The sequence below is a fragment of the Myotis davidii genome, unplaced genomic scaffold (assembly GCF_000327345.1).
Source record: "Myotis davidii unplaced genomic scaffold, ASM32734v1 scaffold1608, whole genome shotgun sequence".
In the NCBI taxonomy this organism is placed as follows: domain Eukaryota; kingdom Metazoa; phylum Chordata; class Mammalia; order Chiroptera; family Vespertilionidae; genus Myotis; species Myotis davidii.
In genome coordinates, this window is record NW_006299164.1 from 48050 (window position 1) to 67726 (window position 19677).

Here is a 19677-nt window from a genome sequence, read left to right on the forward strand (position 1 = left end):
GAATGATGGCTGTTTGCAGCTGGTCACACACCATTCAGGGGGGGGGTCCCCACTGGGGTGCCTGGCCAGTCTGGGTGAGGGGCTGAGGGCTGTTTTCAGGATGGCGGGTGACTGAAGCTCCCAACCGCTCCTTTTTTCTTTTCTTTGTTTTATTCTGGGCCACCTTTAGCTCTGAGGCTCCAGCTCTGAGGCCTCCGCTGCTGAAAGTAGGTATCTGGTTTGTTTCGATTCTATAATCGAAACTGGTGATCACCTCCAGCTCTGAGATCCCCGCTAGCTGAAAGCTGGTTTCTGGGGTTTTGTTTAGCTTCTATTTCCGTTACAATGTTCAAACTGCAGGCTCAGGAGTTGCAGCGGCAGGCAGGGAATGTTGGAGTCCTCCGTCACTGAAGCAAGCAAGCCTCATGTTCGCTTTAAGCTGCCTGGCTGCCGGCCGCCATCTTGGCTGGCAGTTAATTTGCATATCGCCCTGATTAGCCAATGGGAAGGGTAGCGGTCGTACGCTAATTACCATGTTTCTCTTTTATTAGATAGGATACAGATAGATTCTTGAAATGACAGAATTATAAAAACTGGGAGTAGACAGATAAGTGGTTGCCAGGAGTTAGGGACGGGCCATGGAGGGGATGTAGCTATAAAAAGGCATCAGGAGGAATCTTTGTGATAAAATGTTCTGTATTTTGACCATATCCACATCAATATCCAGGTTGTGTTCTTGTACTAACTATAGACTTGCCAAATGTTGCCACTGGGAAAACTGGGTAAAGGGCACAAGGGCTCTCTCTGAATTATTTCTTACAACTGCATGTGAATCAACAATTAACTCAAAATTTTTAATTAAAAATAATTTTATTAAAAATGCCAGCCCCTTTCCCAACTTTTAGCCTTTGAATATGCTGTTCATGCTCCTTAAAACAGCCTTCTACACACTAACTTCTGTTCCTCTTCCAGCCAGTTGCTCAGATGTCTCCTACTCCAGGAAGCCTCCCTGATTTCCTAGGCTAGAGCTGGGACACTCTGGACTGTGCTTTCCGCAAGGTGACTCTAGAATGTCACTGCCTCAAGTTCCATGAGGGTAGGACTTTGGGCTATCAGGCCACCAGCCTGTCTCAGGCATCAGCCAGCCCAGGGATGAACTCAGTATCTACAAAATGAATGAGTGAATGGCAATAATGACAATAATACTGAGAACTAGGATTCATTAAGAGGTTTCTATGTGCTAGCTCTCTTTTGAGTGCTTTACATAGATGAAATAACCTTTATACAATCTGATTTTATAAATGGTAGAACAGGCCAAAGGGTTAAGGGTGCCACATGCCCAAGGTCACCCAACTAGTAGATGGCAGAGCCAGGTGGCAAACCCAGGCTTCCAGATCCAGAGCCTTTGATAATAATCTCCCACCCAGAGGGCCTCTCCATGAGCTGCTAGATGAGATCACTAAACAGAGCCCTCAGGAGAAGCCAAAGAGAAGAGACCCTCCCACCTCTACCCCCAATCTATTCCCACATGGAGAGAGTGCCTCAGCTTTCTCTGGACAGATCCCAGGTGATAACCCATTCTTACCTTACAGATGCTCAGGGGAAGCCCCTTACACATCAAGGACCTGTAACTGAATTCCATTTGGTGACCTGCAAAGCTAGCAGTGCTCCCCACCCCACAAAATGCCCACTTTCACTTGGAGGCAATGCCAGGCTGGGGTGAGGGCTGTGGGCCTAGGACAAAGGAACCCCAAGTGCCCTCCTGAGTTCCAGCAGGGCAGGCTGCTTTTATCTGGCTGGGGTGGAGGCGGGGGGGGCCTCTGATCAATGTTGGATGTATCCCTATTGGTACGGAACTTCATTTATCCACCCAGAGAAACCTCAAGAGCAAAATATTGAGAGCAAGCTGCAGCCAAGTACTGGCAGCCTGGGATCATTTACACCGTTTTAAAACCTGGAGAATCATCCAGTATACTATTTAGGGAAGCCCAGGGAGGGACCACAGTGAGGCTCTTGGGTACCTGGGGGAAGGCATCTGGAGGACTTTAATCATAGCAAGAGTGTTTTCTCTCCTAGCTGCGCATCAGGCCTGAGGGGGTTCATAGGTGATTCTCTATTCTCCTGGGACATCTGAAATCTTTCATAATTCACAAAAAGAGGTAATAATTAAAAGAAGAAAAGATTATTGCATTTATTTGATAATGCTAGAAAGAGCACATGAAGGAGGGGGCTTTTAGGGCATTGGCGATGCTTGTCTTCATCAGGTTGTCAACAGATGAGTGTTTGCTTTATAATTATTCACTAAACTGAACAGGGAGGTTCTATACACTTTTATATACACGTCATATTTTACACTCCCATGCAGGAAACACCAAGTGATAGCAATTCTGACAGCTGGCAGCTCCTCTACACATGCAGCTTCATCTACACATGCATGTGTGCGCTGGCTCTCTTATTTTTTATAATATGCTAGAGGCCCAGTGCACAAATTTGTGCACGGGTGGGGTTCGGCTGGCCCGCCCCAATCAGGGCCAATCAGGCCAAAGGCAGTTGGGGAAGAGCCCCGCCCCCAATCGGGGTGGGGGTGCTGATCAGGAGTGGGGCCAGATGGGGGGAGGGGCTGCAGGCGGTTGACCAGCTGGCCGGCTCTGCCCCCTGGTTGAACTCCTAGTTGAGGGGACAATTTGCATATTAGCCTTTTATTACATAGGATTTTTATTGATTTCAAAGAGGAAGGGGAAGAGAGAGAGAGGAAGAGAGAGAGAAGAGAGAGAGAGGAAGAGAGAGAGAGAGAGAGAGAGAGAGAGTAACAGTTGCATGGAGAAATGATGTCCTGACTGGGAATCGTACTGTGACTTCCTGGTTCATAGGTCTATGCTCAACCACTGAGCTATGCTGGCCAGATGAGATTGCACACACACACTCTCTCTCTCTCTCTCTCTCACACACACACACACACACACACACACACACACTCTCCTGGAACTGCTACTATAATCAGAGCAGCAGTCCTTCTTGGCCCCTTTCAGTTCTTTGCTTGCTTCTTGAAAGGAAGACAACGGCCTGGAAGTAGCCAGCCACAGAGCCCTCAGACTCGGCCACAGCACACAGGTCTCTCCACATCCTGGCACTCTCACGTCCTTTGTGAATCACCTTTCCCAGGGAGTCTTTCTGGCCCTGGGGACTCACCTATCCATATCCTTGGACTGCTCTGGGGCACCACAGCTGGTCACACAGACTAGAAGGCCTTATTTAAGATTTGATAAAGTGTCTCCATGGAAGGGACAGCCCTGGCTGGCTCACCTGTGCCTTATGCTGGAGACAAAGGACAGTCGTGAGGCCAGCTAAAAAGCATATATGTGGGTAGCATGCTGTCGCAAAACAAGGTGCTGCTAACACCCCCATGTTGCAGAGGAGGAAAAAGGCTCAGGGAGGAGGTGCCGGCCCAAGGTCACACGGTGTATATCAGAGTCAGGGTTCCATGGCAGGTCTAACCTGTGCCAAAGTCCATTCACTTAACCATGTTCATTATCTCATTAGTTCACGCATTAAGCAATCCTTTATTATGCACTCAGTTGTCAAGCACTGTTTTAGGCTCTGGGGACACAGCAGTGAATAAGACAGTCCCTCTTTTTTGGAGCAGAAATTCTAGTGTTGGATATAAGACAATACACAAGTAAATAAAAATGTATATAACAAGTGAGAGAGGGGCCAGAGAATACAGTCAGGGAGGTCTGGGGGGTGGCATGTGAGCAAGACCAGAAGAAGTGAGGGAGCCATGAGGAAAGCACTGAAGGTGGGGGGAATGGCCACTGCAAAGGCCCAAGGACTACAGCCCGCCTGATACATTTCAAGATGTGCACGTGGAGGCCAGCGTGGCAGGAAGGGAGAGTTGGAGGGGAGGGTGACGCAGTTGAGGTCAAAGAGATCTACACTAAATGCAGAACAGCAGCTGCGGAGCACACGCCAGGCACCATGCCCTTTTCTGCGTGGTCACTGAGTCCTGACCACAGCCCTTCCCATCATGTTATGCAGGAGGAAGCAGGCAAGGGATGAGAAAGGTTCCCAGTGTGGCCAAGGGCAGAGTCTAGCTCTGTCTCTCAGGCTTAACCACCAGGCCAGGCTGAAGGGGATAGGGGTCAGGGACAGTTCTCATCTGGGGGCTTATGTCCTAGCAAAGCAAGAGCCCAAAGCTGTGCATTTATGACAGCGGTTCACTGCAGGCTGGGAGCTAATACTGAGCCTTCTATTCTCAGGAATTCCCAAATCTCAGTCCTTCAGTTCTCCCCTCTTACTCTGCTATATCTGGGTACCTGCCCTACTAGCAGCAACTGAAGATTTTTTTTCAATCCACTCACTTTTTATAAAACTTAACTAAATTTATTTTTAAAGTCACCCAGGCACATACTATTCATGAAAGAAACACAATTTAATTATAACCAAGTCTCTAACCTAAGTCCCAATTTACAAAAAGCACAGGGTATAGAGGAGCATGTTAGATGACACCGCAAAAAGCATCAGCCAGATGTAGACAAAAGGCCAGGGTCTTTGAAAGATAAATGACCCAAACAGCAAGGACACAAAAGAACTGAAGGAGTAAATCTTATGGACTACTGAACACATACCAACCAAATCCAAAAGCGTTGACCTTTGTCTGCACTCCAACTCAAACACACAAACTGAAAAAAAGGTGATAGACAATTGGGGAAATGTGAGGAGATGAAGGAATTATTTTGTTGTTGTTTTTTTCTGTGATAATGGTATTGTGGCTATTTTTTTCAAAGATGCCTTATCTCTTAAAGGAGGAAAATATGAAATATTTATAGTTAAAGTATATGATATTTTATGAGACTTTTAACATTATACAACAGGAAATGTGACCTAGTCATAATAGCAAAGAATTATGGATCACTCACCCCGTGAATCTTAACTATTAATCCAAACATGTACCTGCCTCTAATAACTGTAACAGTAATCGAGGCAACAGCAACTATAATGACATAATGACGGCAGCCCTCTGCTGAGCGTCACACAGGCGCTCACACTGACTCACTTAATGCACCCAGCTAAACTGGGAGGCAGCCAGAATCCTTCTCATGCTCCAGATGTGGGAACCAATGAAGAGACATCTGGGACTCAGGGCCTGACCCAAGGTCACAGAGGTAGCTGGGGCCCCAGTCCTTGCCAGGCATGGGAGCGCTGGGCTCTCATTCCCATCAAATAATAAAGGCTCCAGATACAGAGCCTTCACATCTTAGCATAAACCTCTGTTGACATTAAGCCATCAGCCGCTCCATAGGATCCTGAAATATTAATGGTAACAGATGGCACCAAATCTGGGGCCCACGGAAGGGTAAGGGTCACAGGATCTGTCAGGGTTCACCAGCCTAGATGGTCCTCCCGACAAGGTTGCAGAGCCAGCCCCAGTACCCCCAACTTTGGCAGGATGGGTGCCCTCGCCCACTCCCTGCACTCCAGAAGCAGTGAGGGAAGCTGGTGCACAATGACATCTGCATCCTTCCCATCCTTGCCCTGGGCCTGCAGAAACCAGCTCCCTTCTATGGCATCAGGGGGATCCTGGCTCTAAACGGGGAGCCTGGGAAAACTTCTGCTGGGGGATGGGGTGGGGTGGGGGAGAGTGGAAATTGAGGGTGGGAAGAAGGGAGAGAGACAGGGAGAAAGGCAGAAGGTGGGGAGACAGAGAGATGCAGTCCAGACCAAGGGTGGGGGTTGGGGAGACAGGACAGTGGCAGAGGCTGCATCGCCAGGGCCTCCATGGTCTCATCCATAACATGGGAGTAATGTCTTCCTATAGTGTGCCTGTGAGGGGGACATGATTTAATCACGCCATGTGAGAAGCCTAGAGAAGCGTCCTGAACATCACAAAAGCGAACACGTTTGCTGTCATTCCTGTAGGCCAGTGGCTCTCATCCCAGCTCAGCATCACACTAGAGTCACCCGGGAGCTTTAAGAAAAAAAACCAACACTTAGGCCCCACAGCCAGAGGTTTGGATTCAAACAGTCTGGGCTTGGGTCCCTGTACAGAGGCCCCACCAGGTAACTCTAATGTGTAGCCAAGGGTGAGTATGGGATGAGGGGGCTGGAGGAAGGACTGGACACACAGACCCAGGCCTGAGCCTCTGGAGGGAGTATAGAGTGAGACACACTGATGAGGCAGGCAGAGGGAGGGACAAGGAGGGGAAGAGTGGGGAGGGACAGGGTCAATTGCCCAGGAAGCCCCCCTCTGCCTGTCCACCCTCCCCCACCTTAGGACACCAAGAGTCTGGGGCCTGCTAAGGAATGCAAGGAATGAAGCCAGGCCTGGCACGGCCATCTCTAGGGCCCCTCCCCCTTCAACAAACTCCCAGGAGCCCATCCTCAGTCCAGTCCAGTCCAGCCAGGAGCCTCCCGGGAGAAGGCCTCAGCCAGCACACAGTCCTCCAGGCCTGAATACCCACTCCAGCCCTCACGTAGGAGCACCAGTCCTGAATGGCTTCTCCTCTTGGGTCCCCTGCAACTCAAGTGCTAGGCCATAAGGCCCAGCCCAAGCATCCCCTTTGTGAAGCACTTATCAGTGGTGTAATGAGTAACCCTGACAGCAGGCATGGGGAGGGTGGAGCTTATCACCTGCTCTGGCTGATGGGGCAGCCTGACATGGCTTCCCAGAGGTAGTGACCTTCAGGCCAAGACCCAAAGAATAAATGAAGTGAGAGCACTAAACAAAGGCCAGACAGGTGTTAATGCAGCCAGCAAGCAGAAGGGAGCAGGCCTATGGACCAGAGGAGGGACTGGGTCCTGGCCTCCTCTCTGGGCAACAGAGCTGTGAAGGATTCTAAGCAGAAAGGGACCCATTCTAACCTCAACCGAACCTGCTGCCCTCCACATCTTCTCTCACAGACATGGAGAAGCCCAACTGGCCTGCTGCAGGGCGTTGGGGTATACCAGTCTTGCCACCCCCTAGGGTAGAGCTATGCCCTGGCTCCTTCTAGCCACACTGTGAGATTCCCACCAGACCTTCTTCCTGTATTCCTGAGCCTGTTCCAGATAATTAAACCATAAACTGATTAGTCAAGGAAAACCTTTCATTAGGCTTAAAGTCATTCAGGAAAATTACAACCTCTTCTGCAGGCACCCTGCCTGTCCTCTGCCAGGGTCCAGGATAGTGCCAGGGAGGAAGCAGGGAATGGGGGAGGTGGGCCCTGCTGCTGCTATGAGAGCTTCACCCAACAAGGCCCAATCTAGTGAGCAAGGCACCTCACTGGAGAGGAGGGCCCAGGCTCCCCCTGCCACGGCATGAAGACCTGGGGGTAAATCCAATAAGAGGTGCCCTAGCTGGTTTGGCTCAGTAGATAGAGTGTCAGCCTGAGGACTGAAGGGTCCCAGGTTCGATTCTGGTCAAGGGCACATGCCTGGGTTGTGGGCTTGATCCCCAGAAGGAGGTATGCAGAAGGCAGCTAATCAATGATCTTCTCTCATCATTGATATTTCTATCTCTCTTCCCTCTCCCTTCCTCTCTGAAATCAATAAAAATATATTTTTTAAAAAATCCAACAAGAGGTAAACAAGGACTGTGATGGAAAACTATGACACTTCTCTGAGAGCCATCAGAAAAGACATAAATAAATATAGACCACATTCATGGAATGAAAGAGTCTATGCCATATCTGTGTGTGTGACAGGTGCTTGTCTAATATTTAAACAAAATTACAAAAAGCCAAGAATGACCAAGATAAGTGGGAGGGCTTGTTTTCTCATGATCTAGACTCATTATAACTAAAATTAGGACAGTGTAGTATTGCTACGGGAATAGAAAAACAGAGTGAGAAAGGAAGAGAGCTCCCAGAAACAGGCCCACTTAGAGACATGATTTATGATCAGGGCCGCAGTGGAGAAAAGTTGGTCTGTTTTTAATAAATGGGGATCTAGGTGGAAAATATAAAACTGGATGCTTACCACACACACACACCAATTCCAGAACAAATAGAATAAATGTGAAAAGCAGAACCATAAAACTACAAAGGAAATGAGTGACACATTTGACATTAAAATTAAGCACTTTTGTTCATCAAAAGACAATTTAAAAAAGTGAAAACGCAAGCTGCAGACTGGGAGAAGATAGTGTAACATCTTAGAAACAAAGGCTCTCCTCCAGAATCTAGGATTTAATTTAACTCAGAGATAAACACGCAGACAGCCCAAGGGAAAAACAGGCACGCGACATGAAGGGGTACTTCACAGGACAGGCTCTCGGGATGTTCGAAAACATGTGGAGAGCTCCTTCTCCTGACCTGCCACCAGGGGAATGCAAATTAGCACCACAAGGAGATGCCACCACATGTGCTCAGCACCAGCTTGGAGGGTGAGCCAAGCACACACCACTGGTGTCACTCTCACCCTCATCTGTGAAGCAGGTCCGATGGTCGTAGCCATCTTCTGGGATTCCAGGAAGGATTAGGCAGAAGTGGGTGGTGCTGTGTGGGTCACTGGGCCTGGCACTGCAAACCCTCAATTTGTTTTCCTTTTACTCAATCAGCCTGAGGAATAAAGACGCCCAGGCCCAAGATTATTTCAGGCCTCCTCCTGCCTCCAGGCAGGGGTGCCTCAGAAGGCTCAGAGTCCCAGAGGCAGGCTCCAAACTGGGTAGCAACTGGGTCTATTTATCTACCACTGTGTCCCTGGAGGCCACTAAGGGCCAGGCACTCCAGAGTATTTGTGGGAAGAAAAAAACAATCATATTCACATTTTCATGCCAGGCCCTGGGGAAGTATGTTGGGGCAGAACTTCAGAGATGTCCAGACACCCAGAGTAACCTCAGGTCTAGAGAGAGAAAGAAACTGAGACACAGAGAGGCTCGAGCGGCTGTGATCGTTCGAATCCAGACCACCTGGAGAACTGACACTGATGTTGGTCTTTCTTCAGGTCCTCAAGTGCCCCTGCATGCTCCCGCCTAGACTCCTGCACAGGCAGCTCCCACAGCCACAGTGCTCCTATCCTCCTCCTCTCTAAGCTAACTGCAAGTGCCATTTCCTCCTCAGGAAGCCTGCCCTGTACTCTTCCCCCAGGGCAGGTCCCCATCCTACATTCTGGCAATGACACTCACTACTTATTATAGCTCATTCATTCATTCATTCATATTGGCCCACCAGTGTTTACTGAGCGACTACTACACATCATGCTCTGAGAATATAGCAAAGGGACACAGTAAGCTAAGTTATAAAGCTAAGTTATGGGCAGTGGGGACAATAAAACAACAGAACCACAAATCATAATGTAATGTAAGTAGTAATGATGAGTGCTATAGAGAAAATCAAGCAGGGGAAGGTGGGGGGGCAAGAGAGACAAGTTACTGAAAGAGCAGCATGAACAAAGGCCCTGAGACTGGGCCTAGCCTAGACTGCTCTAGGAATGGTACAGCAATGGTGAGCAGAAAAGCCGGGCCAGCCCTGGTGGGTTTTGGCTCAGTGGTTAGAGCATTGGCCTGGGGTCCAAAGGGTCACGGGTTCCATTCCTGGTCAAGGGCATGTACCTGGGTTGCAGTCAGGTGCATGCGGGAAGCAACCAATCAATGTGTCTCTCTCACCTCTCTCTCTCCCCCTCCCTTCCACTCTCTAAAAATCAATGGAAAAAATATCCTTGAGAAAAGAAAAACTGGACAAGAATCTTGTGGGGCCTTGGAGGCATTTCCTAAGAGAAATGAAGCCACGGGAGGGTCCCCAGCAGGAAAGGGTCGTGATGTGACTCAGGCTCCCTCTGGCTTCTGTGGGGGCAGACTATGGAGCCAGCGGGAAGGGAGGAGGGAGGGTACTGCTGAATGGCCCAGGGGGAGATGAGGGTGGGTTGAATTGGGGGTAACAATAAAGAAGAGGGAAAGGCACCAGGTTCTATTCTGAAGGTAGAGCAACAGGCTTTCCTGATCTCATGGATATGGAGGAAAAGGGCAAGATGAGTCAGGATGATACCAGATTCTTGGCCCAATTGAGAGGATGGATGGGGTGCCCCAGGGCGGGTCCCCATCCTACATTCTGGCAATGACACTCACTACTTATTATAGCTCATTCATTCATTCATTCATATTGGCCCACCAGTGTTTACTGAGCGACTACTACACATCATGCTCTGAGAATATAGCAAAGGGACACAGTAAGCTAAGTTATAAAGCTAAGTTATGGGCAGTGGGGACAAGGTCACTGAGGGGAGATGGGGCTTTTTTTCTGGTCTCTGTGTCCCCTACTAGGACTGAGCTCAGTGAGAGAGCCTGTTGTGTTCAACTCTGGGTCCCGTGCCCCCAGCACAGGGCTTATCCAGGAATAAGCACTTGACTCCTGTAGGTAGGACAGGTAAGAGCTGGCATGGACAGGAACACAGGGAGGAGAAAATGACAAGAGGGACTCATCTCAATGATAACAAGCACGTGTTACTTTTGCATGTAAACAGAATATAAAATGTTTCAAGGTTAATTCAAACGTCTGACAAACCAAGTGTTGGTGAGGATTGGGCATGTGCACAGGTACAAGCATCTGGAAAGCTGCAGGGCGGGGTCCACTAAAGGTGATGATCCCCAACCCTCTGACCGGAGCACCCTGCACCTATTCCCTGGAGAAATTCGTGCACACACGCACAGTGGGCACATTCAAAGAGGACGTTCACACCTACACAGCAGGAGACAGAGAACTAAGTTATGATTTGCTCACAGCATAGGATACCACACAGCAAGGAGGGTGAATGAACTGACAATACATGCAACCATGGGGACAGGGGATGAAAGAAGGTAGACTCAAACAAGGACATGCAAAGGATCCCATTTATGTGAAGTTCAAAAGCAGGCAAGGTGGCACTCTAGAATTCAGGGATGCACACCTGGTAAAAGCTACCCGGAAAAACAGGGACATGGTGACTCCCGAGACAAGGGGAGTGATTACTAGTGGAGTTGTGATCAAGGGGGTGATGGGGGCTTCTCGGATGCTGAGCTCTCTGTCTTTACCTTGGTGTGGTGGGTGAAGTGTCTGTTCACCTTGTCATTATCTATCAAACTGACATATACTTTTCTATGTGTATATATACACAGCATTTCAGAGTCAAATAACCTGGGGCCGGATGCTGTGGAAGTGTGGGGGAAGGGGACTGGGGCTGTGGAGGCCCCCGCAGACAGCAGAGGAGGGGTCCCTAGGGAGAGAGGAGGCAGAACTCCCTGGGGGAATCCTCACCGGGGGGCTGATATACAGAAGAGCCCTGCCCTCCTGCAATGTCCTACTTTCTCCCCATTCCAGCACTAACTGAGGAGGGAAGGGCAGAGAGAGAGGAGGAGAGGTGGGGGGAGGCCCAGGACAGCAGGCTACTTTCCTGGTGTGGGAGTGGCTGAAACCGGACTGGGAAAGCCAGCCGAAACCATAGCACAATGCTCCTTTATCAGGAGTTTCCAGGCTGGGACACCTGGAGAGGAAGCAGGGAGGGCCCAAGAGGGAGGCCCTATGTGGGGACCCTGCCTAGTGACCCCATCTGTCAAGGTGTTCCCCTTCATAGTTCTGCAGCCTGCCTGGACTGAGGAGACAAAAGGGGGCGGGAGGGAGGCTTAGTTAAGGGGGTAGCACAGGTGGTGTGTCATAGTGGTTGGAGCCAGACTGGGCAGCCAGCAGCTTGGGGCCAAATCCCAGCCCTGCTGGCTCTGTGACCCCAGGCAAGTCTCCCAGGTTCTCAATTTCCTCCCCTATGAAAGGGGAATAGTAACACCTACAACTTGGGGGTGCTGGGAAGATCCAATACATTAGTTCACAGAAAGAACAGTACTTTCTGTGAATACTACAATATAGACTAATACTGAGTAGTAATGCTAGCAGATAACTGTCTTTGAGCACTTGCTATGCATTCTGCCTGATGATTATGCATTTATAACCTCAAGACAACCCTATGAAGAGATACCATTAACATCCCATTTTACAGATGACACTGAGGCACAGAGAGGTGAAGTGACTTGTCTGGGATCACACAGCCAGTAGTGGCAAAGCCGGCTCCAGAGTCCATGCCCTTCACTGTGTCAGACAGGTTAAAGGCTACAAATTGGAAAGGGGGGAAAAAAAGAGCTACAAACTGGAGCCAGGTAAGCCTGGGTTCAAGTCGGGGTCAGGCTTACTTGCTGTGGGGTTTCCAGGTTATACCTTAGTTTCCACTTCTCAGGTAAGGTAAAAATATCATGAATAGACAGCTCCCAGAAAAGGAGGCCCAGATGGCTTTCAATAAACATAAAGACTTTACTCATGTTAAAATCAGAGCCACAACAAGAGTCATTTGGTACCTATCTGTATCTGACAGGCAAACTTTGAAGCATCAGGTAACACCCTGTCCACATTACCAGCAGGTGAGGAAACCTTGGTGCCATCAGCCACTGGGATGGGGGTATAAAGGGGAACATGCGCTCAGGAAGGCCAGGACACCGCCCGCGAGCTACTGGACCCCAGTCCAACTCCAGAGGTGAATCCACAGCTGTTTCCCAGGCACGTGCAGCCCTGTTCAGAGGAGGGAAAGCCTAGAAGGCCTGAATGGCCATCGGCATGCCACGGAACATGACAGCCACCACCAGCACAAGGAAGCACTCTGTCCTGACACAGAACTTAAGAGTGAAAAATGCTGCCCTAGCTGGTTTGGCTCACTGGATAGAGCATCAGCCTGTAGACTGAAGGCTCCCAGGTTCAATTCCGGTAATGGGCACATGCCCGGGTTGTGTGCTCCATCCCCAGTAGGGGGCGTGCAGGAGGCAGCCAATCAATGATTCTCTCCCATCATTGATGTTTCTTTCTCTCCCTCTCCCTTCCTCTCTGAAATCAATAAAAATATACTTAACAAAAAAAATAAAGTGAAAAATGCAAGGGGATAGGACAGAATACAAACATGGGAAGTTGGCTCCACTGGTGCAAAAACAAAGGGGGGAGAACATGTGTAGGAATAAATACCACAAAAAAGAGAACTGGGAACAATGGCTGCCTCTGGGAAAGGGACAGCCAGCCAGAATGGGAAAGAGATGTCCTTGTCACTGTATGCCCTTCTGTGCTGGGCTCAGTGTTTCAGTGATTACTTAGGAGACTAGATAATACATGCACATGGAGCAAAAATGTGTCTTCTGAAAATTAAAATGCAGAAAAAGAGAAATGAGGTTAATAACATCTCCTCCTCAGGGTCTGCGGGTGGTGCCACTGTGCTGATGGCCGTAAAGCACGATCCAGCGCCTGGTAAGCAGGGAGCTGGGGTTAGTGCAGTGTCACCAGAGGCTGGGCGAGGTGAGGAGGAGGCTGCAGCCCAGAGGAGGACACCTACCCACAGCTTACCGTGTGCCAGGCAATGCGCTAAAGCACTCTATAGCCTTATCTCCTCCAATTCTCCCAACAGGTTACGAATGTCTCTTCCTCAGGGGCCCCAGCTGGGGAAAGTGGGGTTAGGCTGAAGGACATGTGTGGCCAGTGTGGCCCTGAGGGCGGCAGCATATCACCTCGCATCCTGGGGAAGGTCAGGGTGGGACCAGAGGGCCCCCGGAGACAGGCTACAGTGAATAGTGGCTTCTGACCAATCTACCATGGTTGGCTCCCTGGGACTTAGGAAAGCTCCCCTTCCGACCCTCCTTGCCCCCCCACCCTTCCTGTGGGCCAAGGCAGCTGGCAGACAATAAGCCCCAGCCCCGGATGGGTGGTTGGGGCGGGAAGGGTCCCATTTCCCTAACTGTGCCTTGGAAGGAGACTGCTTCCTGCTGGCTGCATCTGTGGCCACCCGGCTCGGCTGATGGGAGAAACAGCTGCTGGGGACACCCCAAGCGGCGTCTGGCCAGGAAGTCTGGCTCACGGTGAGCCAGCAGGACAAGGAGGGATGAGGTGATAGACAAAAAAGGGAAGAGGGTTGTAGGGGTCCCTGAGGGAGATAGGGACCCAGAGTCCGGAAACTATGCAGCTTGAACAGGCTCCCAAGGAGCTTCCATCTAAAGAGCAGCCTGGGCCCAGCTGGTGTGGCTCAGTGGTTGAGTGTCAACCTAGGAATCATGAGATCACTGCTTGATTCTGAGTCAGGGCACATGCCTGGGTAGCGGGCTCAATTCCAGTAGGTGGTGTACATGAGGCAGCTGATTAATATTTCTCATTGATGTTTCTCTCTCTCTATCCCTCTCCCTTCCTCTCTCTCTCAAATCAATAAAAACAAAAACAAAAAACACTTCCAAATCATTGCAAGTAACCACAACAAGCAGCGACTCTGGAGCCCGAAGGTGTAGAGTTTAAGTCCTGCCTCTGCCACTTGCCTGCTGTGTGACTTTAGACAAGTAACATTCTTCTCTGGATCTCAGTTTACTCATCTCTAAAATGGGGATGATAACAGTACCTACCTTGTAGGTTGTTGTGAAGATCAAATGAATTAATGCGTGTAAATCTTGGCCAGCACATCTAACCCTCCTCCATCACTGCCACCCTCGTCCTATGCCCCCTCTTCCATTCAACTATCACAGAACCTCCCCTCGGGTCTCCCTGCCACTGCCCTCCGTGATCTGTTCCCCACAGGGTAGCCTGAGAAATCTTTATGAAAGGAAACCAGACATTGCTTAAAGCCCTCCAATGACACTCCATTACACACAATGAAATCCATCCTTCCCTCAATCTGAAAGCACCTGCTCTACCTTCCACATCCTCCCCACCTCCCCAATCTCACTGCCCACTCTGCCACACTGGCCTCCTTGATGATACTTGACCATCCCAAACTAATTTGGACCTGAGGGCCTTTGTACTTTCCATCCTCACTAACTGTTATATTCTTTCCATCTTCTTTGTAGGCCTGTCTCACTCTTATTGATCAGATGTTTCCTCCAGAAAGTTCTCAATGAGTTCCCAGGCTGTGACAGGCACCTCCTCTGGATTCCTACAGTCCATGTGCCTTCCCTATCCCAGCCCCGACAGCTCTGGGCTGTCACTGGCTGAGGACAAGTCTGTCTCTTTCATCTATATATATAAAAGCCTAAGTGACAGTTAAACTGAATGATGGGAACAGACAAGTCAACCAGTTGCTATGATGCGCACTGACCACCAGGGGGCAGACGCTCAATGCAGGAGATGCCCCCCGGTGGTCAGTGCGCTCCCTCAGCCAACCTCCCACAGCCAGCCAACTTCCCCCAGTCTCTCCCCATGGCCAGCAAACCTACCATGGTCCCTCCCCGCGTCTGGCAGGCCCCGGCTGGCAGGCCCCAGCTAGCCCGGCCCCGATAGGCCCTGATCACCGGCCAGGCCTAGGGACCCCACCTGTGCAAGAATTTCGTGCACTGGGCCTCTAGTTGTACTATAATACAATGGGCCATGGAAAGAGGGATGGGCCAGTGGCTGTGTTGGTCACCATTGGGACCAATGGTCAGACACATGAGTGTAGCAAGGCTTTGCCCTTCCCTTCCAGGCTTCACCTTCTTCTTCCCTGCTCCTTCCTGAGGAGGCCCAAGGCAGCATAGTTTCCTTCCCCAACTGTGTGCCCTGGGAGAAGCCCAAGGAAAGCTGGGTCAAAGCTGCAGTCACTGTCCCAGATGCCCTAGAAGCAAAGGTCGAAGCCCTCTGGGGCTCAGCGGTGCTTGTCAGGCCCCACCTAAGCCCATCACATGAACCATCTCCCCAGCTGTGCCCCACCAGCCTGGAAGGCCATAAAACCTACCATCTCATGAATAAATCATCTCAGCAAGAGCCACCAAAGTGCCCAAAGCAGGACGCAGACGAAAGGGAACCCGCAAGTCCTATTGGGACGCACACTGTACAAACATTCAGGAAAGCAATTTGGAAGGCAAGCAAGACATGTGCTCAAGAGAGACTCTGGCCATTGATAGTACAAAAGGAAACACTTTCTAGAAGGTTCACTGCAGTGCTGTTTGTTACAGTCCCAATGGGAAACCACTTAAATGGCCACCGAAAAGTGAACTCCTGTGCGGCAGAAATCACAAAAAGAAACACTCGACACCAAGGAAGACAAATGACTGCCCTAGACCTACACACATCCACACAAAGAAATACCCAACCCTAATGCTGCATAGAAGCAGACTGCTCATCGTGATGCCACTTACATGACCTGTAAAATGGTGGTGGTCAACCCTGGCAGGCCCTGAGAACCTCATACTATTGCTGCACTCCACCCCCCAACCCCCGCCCCTGCCAGGAACCCGGCAGAATATCTATGGTGGGCCTGGGCAACAGTGTTTTGAAAGCTCTCTAGGTGACTACACTACATAGCAATGTGCAGCTGCGGTTGAGAGCTATTGCTCTAGCATTTGTGAATATAATTCAGGACAGCGAAAGTGTGACAGCCTGCAGAGAAACGCTATCACCAAATTCCAGGACAGGAGCAGCCACTGGCAGGAAGGACTGGGAGGGGTGGGCAGAGGAGTGGAGCTTTTAACTGCATCCACTACCTGTTCTGTCCCAGGCCGGATGCTGGAGATGTCGGTGTTCTGGTATACTGAAAACTCTATTTTTGTTGATAGTCTAAAATGTATCACAAGGAACAAAACTGGCACATAAGAAATCTCTTGCCCACGGTCCCACGGCTGGTAAGTGACAGGGCAGGGACCAGAACGTGGGTCCTCAACGCCAAGCCCCTCCGCTCCTTCCCTGTGCTGAGCCCTGAGATGCTGAGTGAGCTTGCACCACAAGGGCTGGGCTGGGCTGGCCTCACAAGGCTGCCTGGAGAGTCCACCCCCTCAGTGACACTGCTAGAGCCAGGGATGGGTGGCTGCTAGAGAAAGCCAGGAGGCAGGTAGAGAGAGGCCCCTCCATCATCTCTGAGGTAGCAGGAGCTGCAGCAACATCAAGTTAGTGCATACACAGCACCGACTGTGTGCCAGGCCTTGGGCACAGTGTACACTGTGCATCCTCACAGTAATTCTGTGAGGTAGCCACTATCATTAGGTCCGTTTTTCAGAAGAGGAAACTGAGGCCCAGAAAAGTTAAGCAAACTGCCCACGGTCACACAGCCTGTGAGTGATGGAGCGGGGTGAGAACCCGGCATCCCTGCTTGTGTCTGCTTTCTGAACTACTCCCTACTATTGCCTCACAGCTCCACAGACACAGGAAGCTATTCCTCCACCTCTGCTCTATCCCACTCCCAGACTGGGCACCCTAGTGGTCTCCCACAGGCCTGCAGGTGTAAGCCTACAGGCTGCTTGTGACTGACAAGCCCCCAACTCTGTATCCATCCCTGACCTCCACTCACAGACAGAACTTTTCCTCCTGCCTGGTTTGCCATTTCCCATTCGTCCTACTCATCCTTCAGAGCTTACCCAGGGGATGTTCCCAGGGACACAGTCCCCAGCCCAGCTTGGGGCCCAGGTCCGGGCACTCTCCTGGCTCCCTGAACACGTCCTCGCAGACCATGTCTTCTCCGACCAAGGGACCCAGAGCCCCAGGCTCCATGTTTCTTGTCCACTGCTACAGTTCCCGCACCCAGCACAGCACCCAACATTCAACCCCCACAACAGAGCATCCCCACAAGCCAGGCAGCGCGTCAGTGGGGATTCAGGGCAAGAGCAACATGGAGCAATTTCTGCCCATTGAGAAGCTCACATTTTAGTGGGAGAGGCTGACAAGCAAGGTAAGGACAGAGTGAGAGCTGGGGAGAAAACAAAAAAAACCAGAGTGTCTGAGGGCAGGGAGAGCTGGTGGTCCTGGTAGGGCTGTGGGTGAGTGACAAGTGAGAGGGGCAGGGTGGGAAAGGACTCCAGGCACAGAGAACAAGAAGGTCAAAGACCTGCAGGTGTCAGTCTACAGAGTGGAAGAACAGCAAAGAGGCCAGTGTGGTTGGACTGAGGCGAGGAATGGGAGAGCAGGAGGAAATGAAGGGGGAGCAATTGAGGACCAGGATGAGAGCTTAGGGTTTTAAGTAGAGAAAACACCCAACTTTGTACAGGGTACCACCCAAGGACACCCTCCCAGCCAGAAGCCATTAGACATACTTGGACTCCAGGCCACCCACAAACACCCCATCCCATAAGCCCAGGGGAACCTCTCTTCCCAGATCACACCCTTCCATGGAGGCCAGACAGACAATCCTTTCCTGCTCAGGGAGTGGCCCAGCCTTGCCCAGTCTCTGCTTCCAAAAACAGACCGTCAGCCCTAGCCAGTTTGGCTCAGTGGATAGAGCGTCAGCCCGGGCTGTGGGCTCGGTCCCCAGTGGGGGGCAGACAGAAGGCAGCCAATCAATGATTCTCACAATTTACAATGTAGCGATCAGGGGTGGGAGCTCTGGGATTCAGACCCAGCCTGGAATCTGCCTGTGACTTAGCAGAAGCTCTCTGAACCTCACTTTTCTGTCTGTAAAGTGGGTCTATTTAGTACCCACGTCACAAGATTGTGGTATAATAAGACCAGGCACACAGGGCACTGAGCGGTGTGCTAACCCACATTAAATATTAGCCGATACTGTGATTATTTAAGAGGCATAGAACTCAGCCCAGAACTTCAGAGTTCGAATCCCAGCTGCAAACTTCCTCATTATGTGACCCTGGGCCAGTCACGTAGCCTTTAGTAAGGCACCAACCCCACCGGGCTGCAGTCAGAATTCAATATACACAGGGCCTGACACACAGGGCTTTATGACTGTTTGCTATTATTGTCATTATTTGTGGAAGAGGGCTCCCCTCTCCCCCACCAAATATCACCTTTGACCTCTCCCTTGGATGTCTTGTCCCCCACCCCATCCGGGCAATATGTCCCACTTGGGTTTTAACTTTTGACCCTTGATTTCTCCCCTTTGTCCACGCCTCACCTATGATCCCATAAAAGATGCCCCCCAACCTAAATCTCATTCATCTGCCCCACTGGTTGCTGCCTTAACCTTCCACCTGTCCTCCTATCCCCCCAAGATTGTGATCTCTGACCATCGGAGGCTCACCCTCTCCTCAAATTATTATTTTAACCCCCTTTTTTGACACTCGCCCCACCCCCCTCTAGCACGCCCCCCACTTCAAATTTCGAACTTTGCGCTACCCTTAGCCACACCCCCTTCCTTAGTTTGACCTTTGACCTCCTCTACCACTGACCGTTGACACGCGGCGCGACCCTACCCTCCAAGAGTGAACTTTGACCCCAGCGGCCCCGCCCCCTCTTTACTACATTAACCCACTCCGCTTCCACCGCCCACACCACCCCATTACCCTGGCCAGACTGCTTATCCTACCGGCTCGACGCCGTAGACGCTCGCGGCCTGGCTGCTCGGCTCGGAACTCCCGCCTTCGCGTCGCCCTCAGGTCTCCTGTGCCGCCGCCACCACGGCCACTGCCGCCGCCATGTTGAATACCCAACGAACATCCGGGGCTTTCCCCCTTCGCCGCCCACCAGTCCCTATAGCAACAGGGCTGACCGGGTAGGGGGCAGGGCCCGCTTAGGGGCGGAGATGAGCGCCTGGCAGCGCCCGCTCCAGCCTCTGATTGGTGCAGATTGTCCAATCGGAGACCTTCGGGTGGAAAATGCCAAGCTGGGATTGGGAAATTTGGAAAAGTTGCGGGGAGGCTGGATCCCAGCCCACTCTAGTTCTTAAAGGGGAAATGACTATTCGCTTGTAATGGTCATTCCCACCTTTCCCGGAAAGAAGTTCAGGGGTTGGAAGGCAGTAATGGACAATAATGACCAGAAACAGTTCTTAAGCATTTACTATCTTCCAGACACCCAGCAAGGCATTGTCTTGCTGAACACTCACTACAACCCGATT

General features: G+C 50.9%; 1 protein-coding gene across 4 annotated transcripts in view; it reads right to left on the reverse strand.

Annotated features, from left to right (window-relative positions):
- The window catches only part of PAK4 (p21 protein (Cdc42/Rac)-activated kinase 4), a 51208-nt gene extending 31860 nt beyond the window's left edge, over window positions 1–19348 (reverse strand). For 3 of the 4 annotated variants that reach the window (XM_006774632.2, XM_006774634.2, XM_006774630.2), the window contains exon 1: window positions 19147–19348. The gene's annotated coding sequence lies outside the window, so the exon portion shown is untranslated. Of the gene's footprint in view, window positions 1–19123 lie in introns of all 4 variants that reach the window. The other variant, XM_015571067.1, reaches the window with a different exon arrangement.
- Between the last annotated feature and the right edge of the window lie 329 nt (window positions 19349–19677).